Genomic DNA, 12,500 nt, shown 5'->3' on the forward strand with positions numbered 1-12,500 from the left:
ATATACTTAATCGCTGAAAATGCCTTTCTTCGTTCTTCCCTTACTTTTTCCCAACGTTATTCTATCGCTTATGATGTCTGAAACCCTAAAAAAACCCCATTATTTTCAAATTCGAAAACTCCCCATTACAGTCCAGAAATTCTGATATTAAACATTAATTAATTGTATTCCTTAACCCTTTCTTAGCGTAATGAAGCATCGAGATTCCTCTACAGTCAACGTGGTTTACTTTTAATCAATACTGTTTGTTAAATAACTGTATTATTGTTAGACGCCAAGGGGCGGCGAGCTGACAGGAACGTTAGCATGCCGGGCGAAATGCTTAGCGGTATTTCGCCTGTTTTTACGTCCTGAGTTCAAATTCCACCGAGGTCAACTTTGCCTTTCATCCTTTCGGAGATCGATAAATTAAGTACCAGTTGCTTACTGGGATCGATCTAATCGACTGGTCCGCTTCCTCAAAATTTCGGGCCTTGTGCTTAGTGTAGAAATGATTATTAAGAAGGGTGGAATTCGGTGAGCTGGCAGAATCTGCAGCACGCTGGACGAAATGCTTAGCGGTATTTCGCCCATCGCTGCGTTCTGAGTTCAAATTCCGCCGAGGTCGACTTCGCCTTTCATTCTTTCGGGGATCGATAAAATACGTACCAGTTAAACACTTGGGTTGATGAAATCGACTCATCCCCTCCCCCAAAACTGTTACCCTTGTGGCAAAATTTGAAGCCATTATTAAGAAGGGTGTAAGTACCATTGAGGTACAACTCCTGTGTGTGTGTATGTATGTTTGTGTGTCTGTGTTTGTCACCCAACCATCGCGTCACAACTGATGGTGGTGTGTTTATGTCCCCGTCACTTAGCAGTCAATTTGTTCGACTAAAGGTGGAGCTCCAACATGGCCCACAATCAAATGACTGAAACGAGTAAAAGAATAAAAGAATAAAAGAGTAACATATTCACACTCCTTTAAAGTCATTTTTATCTCTTTTTCATGACTAGAAACCTTATAAAAGATTCAGACACGTCGAAGAGATTTACTGTGTTGGGTCCATAAACGATTTCAGTTAATAATTTACCAGATCTTAAAGTAAGTATTAAGTCATATATTTTGAATATGAAAACACATACGAAAAGCTGTCGCTATATCTGTGTTTGCGTGTATGTGTCAGTTTATAATTCTAATAGCCAGTGGATTTATCTTGTAATCTCTTCCACATTAACTATTAAACTCGTTTGATATCATTGTATATCATTGATACCTCTTATAAGGATTTTGTTTCCGATCGTCTTATCATACGCACCCATCGTCTAATTAAACGGAATGCTTTCATCCCATATCACAATCTTCAGTTTATATTATTCAATAACATTATCTTTATCGCCCTTAAAAATAGATTAAATTCTCCGATATCATCGTCAAACAAACGCATCTCATATATTCACGTTAGTTTATGAAGATTTGTCAAATGAAATATCCTGCTTTATATTGGATGAATTTCAATGTGAATAAAGGTGTTAAGCTCAATCTGTCTATCTATTCATCTATCTATCTATCTATCTATCTATCTATCTATCTATCTATCTATCTATCTATCTATCTATCTATCTATCTATCTATATGTATATATGTATATATATATATATATATATATATATATATATATATATATATATATATATATATATATATATATATATATATATATGTTCATATATATTTATATTTATTTATTTATGTATTTATGTGAGTGCGTGAGTGTTTGTGTCTTTGTGAGTGTGTATGTGTGTGTGAGTGCATGTGTTCGTTTGTGTATAAAGAGAAATAGGTAGAGTGAGTGAAAGAGAAACAGGTTGGAACACACACACACACACACACACACACACACACAGATATATATATATATATATATATATATATATATATATATATATATATATATATATATATATATATATATATATATATATATATACATATATATGTATGTATGTATTCAAGTTTGGGGGATTAATCGATATGCGGGTATTCTATTTCAGATAATACAAAAAATATCCTAATGAAGATATCTGACAGTAAACTCATGGTATCAGTTTGCATAACACAAAATAATACTTAAAGGATATAACCAAAATGACCAGCAGGGTATATATTATACTTCATTAATTATCTCCTACTTTAAATTTAGCTAATACTTAAATTTATTAAACATGAAGGAACTACACGTATTTCAGCATTGGAAGATTACAATATATATATACAAATACACAACTGTATACATACATCCATACATATATATATATATATATATATATATATATATATATATATAAATACTTATATGCAATCGTCAGATTTACAAATATTCCAACACATCTTCAGGTTCTTTTTCAAAATATTATATATCTAATCTTATATCCCTTTAAAAAATAAGCAATACAATTAAGCATTAAAGATTAAAAATTAAGAATTAAAAATTAAAAATTAAAATTATACTTTGGATGGGCTTGTAATTCGCCAGCTTAAACGGAATGTCCACCAATCAGCGCATGTTTATACAATGATGGCCTGATGTATGTGTTTTGGATAAGCTATAGTCCTGATCTTTACATGGATAGAAACTAAGTCGAGTTTAATTTCTTTGTTCTTGCCATCATCTTCAACAGCATCGTAGCGGCTAACATCTTCCTATTGATGATTAAGATGATGATCGACATCATTGGCGTGATTATCATCGTAGTTTTCGTTGCCATCGTTCTTCGCCCTCACCGTCATCGTCGTAGTCATCACCAGCACCACCAGCACCACTGCAACCACCATCACCACCAGCACCATCACCACCACCACCAATACCACCATCGCCAACGCAACAAACATTTCGCCATCGTCAATCTTAATATAAATTTCTCTGCGTACTTTGTTTCAATTAGGAACATTAATTATCAACGACAGCCATCAGTGATTAAAGATTAAAGATTCAAAACAAATGAAGATTCCACAGACTGATCTACTATTGCTGAGACCATTTTTACAAAGGTCTATGTACATACATATACATATGTGTGTGTTTATTTATCTATGTATCTGTCTATCCATCTGTCTGTCTGAGAAAGAGAGCGAGAGAGAGAGAGAGAGAGAGAGAGAGAGAGAGAGAGAGAACAGAGTAGAGGAACTGACTGAGAGACAGATAGACAGAGAAACAGTCAGATAAACAGATGTAAGTATATATATATATATATATATATATATATATATATATATATATGCATAAATGTTTATATACAAATGAATATATATACATGCAAACATGCATTTATGCATACACATATACATAGATACATACACACACACATTTATATATATACACTCACACAAACACACACTTCCATTTATATTCTTCTTACAAGGAGGACACACGCAGATTGTCACACATCAAACCGAGGCATTATAAATTAAGTTCTCTCAAAAAGGAGATATTTAATTTCTCAGTGTGAACAACAGCTCAATGAGTACTCGGTGCTATGGCTTTATGACATTTCAACAGAACGAAGACCAAGAATAGATTTCAAACATAACACAGGAATAAAGTATGAAATTTTCCGACAAATGAAATCAAGAAAAGGAAACGGTGTTGGCAAAGAAAAAGACATAGCCTATGGAAACATGTTTCCAACATTACAAAGAAAGGCTTGTGATGGTTCGACTCCGGAGGGAGACTGAAGCGTGGCTGACCAAAACCAACACAGGGGTACCAAAGAAACCAAGGCACTGGCAGCCCCGCCAAAACTGGAGACTATTGCAATCATTTTCCTAACATTGAAGCAGATAGAGATCTTTTCAGTTCTATACTTAAGAGATGAGGAATTATGTACTTTATTTACATTATTTACAATTGACGGATATTTGTCCTCATCTTCTTTGATGTTAACACAACGTTTTGGCTGATAACCCCCCCCCCCCAGCTTTCATTAGGCTAACGATTCTGCCATCTCGCTAACTTAAACAGCAACTTAATCTTCTATTTCTCTCGGTTGAAGCGTCACGTGTTTTCATTATAACTTTCTCGCAAATCCACAGCTGGCAACAAGATTTCAAGCTGATATTTAGCAAAAAATAACCAACCATTAAAACATCACTCTTTAGCGAATATTCTATCGCTTTTCAAATTACAACAAAATGTTGAATATTCTTTAATATAATTCTTCCGCTATCCCCACATTTTACATATTACATTTTTGAAATACTGGTCTCCTCGACTACGGTGGAACTTAGAGAGAATTCAAATTAACCGACATAGTTAGCATATGAATAGTCTACTAAAGTACGAAAACATCTCACTTTAAAATAATCACGTGAAGTCTTTAACTCATCAGATCAACTTGATCTAATGTCGTATCAAGAATGCTTTTCTTTCTTTATGCCATCCATTAGAAAGTAATTTCTTTTAAACCGGAACCGGAAATAAGAAAATGATAGCGATGCCGAATTTATTCCTCACTACCATACATGACGTTTGGCTTTGATGAACATCTAAATAAAAGAATTCAAAGCTGAATGTGTATGTATGTATGTATGTATGTATGTATGTATGTATGTATGTATACATCCATGTATGTATATACACCTTTATGTTCGTAAAATGTAACTATCTATTTATTTATTATTACCGCATACACACAGAGATATATAGAAACCTATAAAGATGTATGCAAGCATTTATATATATATATATATATATATATATATATATATATATATATATATATATATATATATATATATATATATATATATACAAGCATACATATACATACAGAAAGAAAGAAAGAAGAAAGAAATAGCAGAGAATCAGAGACAAAGAGGGAGAAATATATAGAATGTGAAAGTGAACGAGCTACACATATATATACACACCAGAATGAATGTGAGTATATATATATATATATATATATATATATATATATATGTGTGTGTGTGTGTGTGTGTGTGTGTGTGTGTGTGTCTGTCTGTCTGTCTGTCTGTGTTTGTCCCCACAGCATCGCTTGACAACCGATGCTGGTGTGTTTACGTCCCCGTTACTAAGTTCGGTTTGACAAAAGAGACCGATAGAATAAGCACTAGGCTTACAATGAATAAGTCCTTGGGTCGATTTGCCCGACTCACGGCGGGGCTCCAGCATGGCCGAAGTCAAATGACTGGAACAAGTAAAAGAATAAAAAGAAAGTATATATATGCACGCGCACACATAGAGACAGAGAGTGATAAATATATAAATAATAGATAGATAGATAGATAGATAGATAGATAGATAGATAGATAGATAGATAGTTAGATAGATAGATAGATCGATAGATAGATAGATAGATAGATAGCATTAGCACAAACATAAACCCACACACACATAACCTCAATATTGTATCAAAATTATTATATTTTAATAATATAGAATATAATGTAAACCATGGTATATTGTATGATATGATATGCTATGTAACATCATATAAAAAAACATGTTAGATGTTGATAATTGGGCAATTATGAAATTTGTCAAGAGATAAAGATGATATACTCCGACTGTGAATGTTTCCGTTCACAACTAAAGTTGTAAACCGAACATTTTAAATCAACAGCAACTGCAAGCATATTCCAAGGAGACGTTTTATTCCCATTTCTCTTAAAGAATATATTACTTTGTCAAATATTACTACGATATATGGCAAACTGCATGCAAGATAATTTTTACAAAAATATGACATGAAATTACCAGAGCGACAATTTATTTTTAGATGCCTGCATATTTGCATTCATATTATTAGTATTATAATTACCATTATTATTATTATTATTATTTTTTTTTTTTTCTTCTCATTATTATCATTCCTGTTGCTATTATTTTTGTTATTGTTAAATTGTTGTTGCTGTTATGAAAAATTACAGTATAAATTTCGTTTTTTTATTTTATTTATTTATTTATTTTTTTGTCTTCTCTATTCCTGAGAGTTCTGATTTTTTTTTCCATATCATCCTGCTTTCACTTTTGTTCCCATAATTATTATTTCGTGTTCGTCTTCTCGTTTAGATACTCCTGGTCCTTGTATTTTTTATTATTGTTGATCTTCGCCTTTTTTATCATCACTTTGCTTCTAGTATATTATTATTATTATTATTATTATTATTATTATTATTATTATTATTATTATTATTATTATTATCATCATCATTATTATAAGTAGTGGTAGTAGTAGCAGTAGTAGCAGTAGTAGAAGAAGTAGTAGAAGGAGGAATAGTAGTAGTAGTAGTAGTAGTAGTAGTAGTAGTAGTAGTAGTAGTAGTAGTAGTAGAATCATTATGTTCTGGTTTTGTTTTAATTTATAAGAGGTGTACTGAAGCTTCCACCAGAGACGTCCATGGCCAACAGCGTTTTGCGTCTAAAGACGTTGACCGGCGAGGTGGCATGCGACATCTGTGGAACAAAGATAAAACAAAGTGAATAACGTTGCATTTACTTGGAGGGCAATTTACGAAGAATATGAACGGTAGCCATATGTGTAATGTTTTGTAATTCGCTCATTTGGGGGCTGCAAAGGATTAGGTCTACGTATTTGTTTGTCACTCTTGATATCATTTCATGTGCTCCTATGATGATAGGTAATTTCGTTTTGATATGACACATTATACCGATTTTGATCTCCAGGTCAGTCCAGATATTTGCTCCGCTTTCAAACGTTTTCAGAGATGTGTTTATGTCGGCCGAGCTGCGACATCAATCAGAAAACAAATCATTCCAATAAGATTTTTCAGAATGAGGTCAGGTCGGTCTCCCTGTATTTTCAGATCAGTCTGAACACTGAACTTACTCGGTATTCTGCGCAACAACTTGTGATGGCTTATATTTCCACCAATTGTTCTTGTGAAGGAGGTTGTACGAGCAACATACTGAGCAGCGTATGTACTGAGTTACCTACCCTGTCATGCCTTTGCAAGTGTTTTGTTGGTGCCAGTCTGCTGCGTTCAGAGATTATACCATGGGGTTGATTATTTCTAGGTGTTCACCGCTTATGCGGCATGATGAGCTGGAAGGAACTGGCTACTCTTTCAGCGGGAAATGCAATAAAAAGAATGCGGTCTACAAGTGCAATGTTATAACACGCATCATTAAATTTAGTATAGGATCACCCACTGATTTTAAAAGCAGATTTAATACGCATAAAAATTCCCGTTCTGACACAAGACGCACTCATTCCAGATAGCTTCCTGAATATATATATATAACTCAAAATTAAAAATTATTGACTATATATTTCTATGGTCAATGCTTTGTACTTCAGATCCATTTTGATCTACAAAGCTATGTGTTTAGAATTAGTCCTTCTGTAATAAACAGAATGACTTTTGGACACCTACTTTGCATAAAGCCATGACCTTCCCATAGTTATTTACACACACACACACACACACACACACACACACACACACACACACACACACACACACATTTGTGTTGATATTAATTTTCCGAATTGTTTCGGTTTCAATGAATCTTAACTCTGTTCGAACACTCCTCTGTTTGATAATCTCTTGCTCCCCCTTTCTCACTATTCATTCATTAACTTTCTCTTTTCCTTTTCTTTCTCTCTTGGGTGTATCATTATTTAGGTATCCATTTCTTTTACTTTACTATTATACTATGTGAAGGCGCATGGTTCAGTGGTTAGAGCGTCGAACTTATGATCGTGAGGTTGTGAGTTCTATTCCCGGAACGGGCTGCGTGTTGTGTTCTTGAGCAAGACACTTTATTTCACGTTGCTCCGGTTCACTTTGCTGTAGAAATAAGTTGCGATGTCATTGGTACCAAGCTGTGTTGGCCCCTTTGCTTTTCCCTTGGATAACATCAGTGGTGAGGAGAGGGGTGATAAAACAGGTGACAAAACAGTTAAGTACGTTACAAATGAAACATTTTCTGGCATCCACAAAAATATACACACTGCATTTGATTGCGGCTGAATCATATGACAGATAATAAGTGTTAATTAACTTGCATTAACAGTCATGAACCCCAAAAATTAGCAACAAAGCTTATCATATGACCTGAACGGAATATTAACACTTCTGCTTAAAACTTGCTTTCTGCCACTCATTGTTAGAAAGCTTAAACAATCGCCGACGGTACGTGCGAAGCTCTACGGTCAAAGGGAGATAAACACTGACTTTACGTAAATAAACTCTAACATAAAAACTGGTCCTAAGTTTAAGCACAGAGCCAGTAATTTCAGGACACGAGCTAAGTCGATTACATGGACCCCGGTGTTCAACTGGTATTTATTTAAATTTTGCTGCAGGATGAAATACAAAGATGGTGGAATTTGATATCAAAATGTAAACTTAGAAAGAACTAATATTTTTTTCCAGTGCAGTAACAATTCTGCCAGCTCACCGCCTTAACTTTACCATAAATATCACCTACACCTAGTCAAACCTGTAAATCTATAATTAAACATATATATCCTTTAAGCTGTTATTTTATACTTATTTTACAGGGATATAGATAATTCGAGCTATAACTTATCATCAACACATCACGTTTGTCATCAATAATTTCTGAATTGATCGAATATATAGACTGTAAGATATTGAAATCTTGATGTGTGTGCGTGTGTGTGTGTTTTCTGGAGATTTACAGCATTGTTTTGTCACCGAATATAAATTCTAGATGTTTTATAAAGTCACAACATGAATATTGTTTAGATTATAAGGTCTTCCACTTATCTTACAGATTTACTGGCTAATCATACTAACACATAACTTGTCTCTACTGCTCTCTTTTGTATGTATGTGTGTGTGTATGTATGTATGTATGCATGTATGTAAGTATGTGTGTGTGTGTATGTATGTATGTATGCATGTATGTATGCATACAAATGCATATGTATCTGTGTGAGCAACAGACAGTATACAAGTGCGTATGTGCGTATAGATGTGATTATCTCTCTATCTATCTCTCTCTCTCTCTCTCTCTCTCTCTATATATATATATATATATATATATATATATATATATATATGAAAACGCCTCAGAGAGAAACGAGCAGAGACAAAGAGTGTATGTCTGTGTTTGAGAGACAGAGAGGAAACATTGACTGAGAGAAGATAACTAACAGCTACAAATGGTCCCTGTAAAATATGTATAGAAAAGCTGCTTAAAGAAATTATCGTTTAAAATCTTTATCTTGGACATAACAACAATGTTTATTCTGATCTATCGCCGTACGGCAAAGAATCTCGTTTTAATTCTTCGTCATTGATCTGTAACTAATAATAGTGATTCTGAAATTATGGATGGAACATGGGGAATCTTACAACTTTTGGTTGTGTTGTTTTTTGGCCGATATTACGTATATTATTGAGCCAGCAAATCGTTAGCAGACCGGGCAAAGAGCTTACCAGTACTTCCTCCATCTGTAGGTTCTGAGTTCAAATGCCGCCGAAGTCGACTTTGTCTTTCTTCATTTCGGGGTCGATAAAATAAGTACCAGTTGAGTACTGGTGTCGATGTAATTGACTTACTCCTATCGCACAATTGCTGACCTTGTGTCAAAATTTGAAACTCTTCTTCTTCTTCTTCTTCTTCTTCTTCTTCTTCTTCTTCTTCTTCTTCTTCTTCTTCTTCTTCTTCTTCTTCTTCTTCTTCTTCTTCTTCTTCTTCTTATTCTTATTATTATTATTATTAAGGCAGCGATCTGGTAGAATCGTTAGGCTCGGGCCGACCAAAGCCTTGTAAGTGGATTTGGTAGACGGAAACTGAAAGAAGTCCGTCGTATATATATATATATATATATATATATATATATATATATATATATATATATATATACATGTATATGTGTGTTTGTGTGTGTGTATGTGTGTCGCTTTACTACAGATGGTGTGTTTACGTCCCCGTAAGATAGCAGTTCAGCAAAAGAGACCGATACAATAAGTACTAGGCTTAGGAAACATAAGTGCTGGGGGGCGATTTGTTTGTGTAAAGGCGGTGCTCCAGCATGGCAGCAGTCATAGGACTGGAACAAAATAAAAGAATAAAAGAATAACTCTAAGTCGGGTAGTATATTAAAAAAAATGACTTAAACTCAGAATGAGTTTTAAATTGTTCAGATACCCGACTTTCATAAGAAGAAAAATATTCTTTTTTGGGGTTTTTGTTCGTGCACCACACCCAGGTCCCAGGAATAATATATTATCACGCCCATTGCTTAAAAGGTTAAGTTACTTGAATACTGTGCGCTATTATGAAATAGCTATTTCATACGTTCTACTCAGATAAAAACGGGTGGCCTGTGTACCCAAGAAAAATTTTTAGCGCATGGCGAGGAGTTGTTGCTAAATGGTCTGAATACCACACCCGTTTTTAATGGAAAAATAAATTATTACATTGTCCCAGAATAAAGTACCCGGCTCATAAAGATAACGTATCGCGTATCTTATCTGCTACACCCGATCTCAAACAGTTAAATGGCAGTGAATACCAAAATTCAAAACCGATGAAGAATGTTTTCAAGAGATAGAATGCTCATTCTGATAAGAGATGATTCGTTGTCCACTAAAAATGCTTTTAACATATGAGGCTCACGAAAGTATGTGCAGTTACGAAGCTTGTTTGCAACTTGGATGTTTCAAGTTCAATCGCGCTGCGCGGCATCTTGGGCAAGGGACCTATAATATAGTCCTAGCAGGACCAATGATTTGTGAATGAATTAAGTAGGCTGAAATTATGTGGAATCGTGTATGTGTGTGTGTGTGTGTGGGTGTGTGTGTGGGTGTGTGTGTGCATAGTTGAAATTTACAGAAAAACAAAAGACGAAGACAGGTGTATAAACAACAAGCAGGTGTATTAATTTGACGCTCGGGAAGGTGAGAAAGTCTTTTACGCTTCGAGCCTACGCTCTTCGACAGAAAGGAACACGAGGAAATAAACAGAGAGAGAATATCTATCTATCTATCTATTTATCTCTCTCCCTCTCTCTCTCTCTCTCTCTCTCTCTCTCTCTCTCTCTCTATATATATATATATATATATATATATATATATATATATATATACATACATTTATATATATATATATATATATATATATATATATATATATGCATATATATATATATATATATATATATATATATATATATATATATATATACACAAGTTACTTTAAAATTTCTTCTGACGAATCCACTAAAAAGTGTTTTGTAAGATTGGTGCTATAACAGAAAACACTAGCCCAAAGGAGGAGAAATACAGAGAGAGACGGTGTGAAAGAGAGGGAGAGAGTTTGCAAGAGAGGGAGAGAGAGGGGGTGAGAGTTGTAGCGGTGTATTATGAATGATATATAATATACAATATTTCTGTATAACACGACATATGTTTCAATCAGGAAACGAAATAGTTAGGACATTAAAATATAAGCACATAGAGATAAAACAATGTTAAGCTTTTCTATATGTTCATGAAAAATAGATTTTAACCATAGGCGTATATAAGAGCAAGTAATTTATAGAATACATACATACACACACATCAATATCATGCATATGTATATGTGAATATATTTGCGCTGTGTATATGTATATATATATATTTGTGTGTATATATATATATATATATATATATATATATATATATGTATATAATATGTACATAGTTATACATACATGTATATGTGTATATGTGTACATGTATATGTGTATATATACATATATACATATTCATGTGTAAATATATACATCCCTTATATATATGTGTGTGTGGGAGGTCTGGATGTGGGTGTGTGTGCTTATGTGTATATGCATATACAGGCACACGTACATATGTTTTCTGCATATAAATATTTGCACGTATACATGCATAACCATACACAAATAACTCCATTCATCCATACGTACATACATACATAAACACATACACACATAAATAGATGCATAAACACATACATACATACATACATACACACACACATATACATACAAAGATGCATACAATTTAATACATATATCAACTACTCCGGAGTACTCTAACTAATATGATGACCAACTAACCACCAATGAATTATTCAAGTTCAGTCCGTATCATATTCCTGATTTGATTATCTGAGAGCACGAACGCTTTCACTATTGTTCCATTCATTGCATGGATCACATGTGGTCTATCTTAGCGTTCTTTACTAAGCTATTTCTTCTCAGCCTTTCCTATATGACCTTAATCCTTATTTCCATTATTGATGTTCGTTATTGATGCCGAGAAAGGAAATCCATTTAGTGATTTGCCTATTGCCTATTGCCGGTTGCTTGTGGTTGCTGTGGAGTCGGAGATCATGTTAGTAAAGGATGAAAAAAAATCATTCGTACATACCATCAGAAATACATTTAAAACGATAGTTAAATTAGAATTACTATATTTGGAGAAATATAGTTAAACGAGCTAATTATGTGATGTTGTAAAACCAGTATTAGTC

Source organism: Octopus bimaculoides, chromosome 13 (assembly GCF_046866305.1).
Source record: "Octopus bimaculoides isolate indiv1 chromosome 13, ASM4686630v1, whole genome shotgun sequence".
Lineage (NCBI taxonomy): Eukaryota > Metazoa > Mollusca > Cephalopoda > Octopoda > Octopodidae > Octopus > Octopus bimaculoides.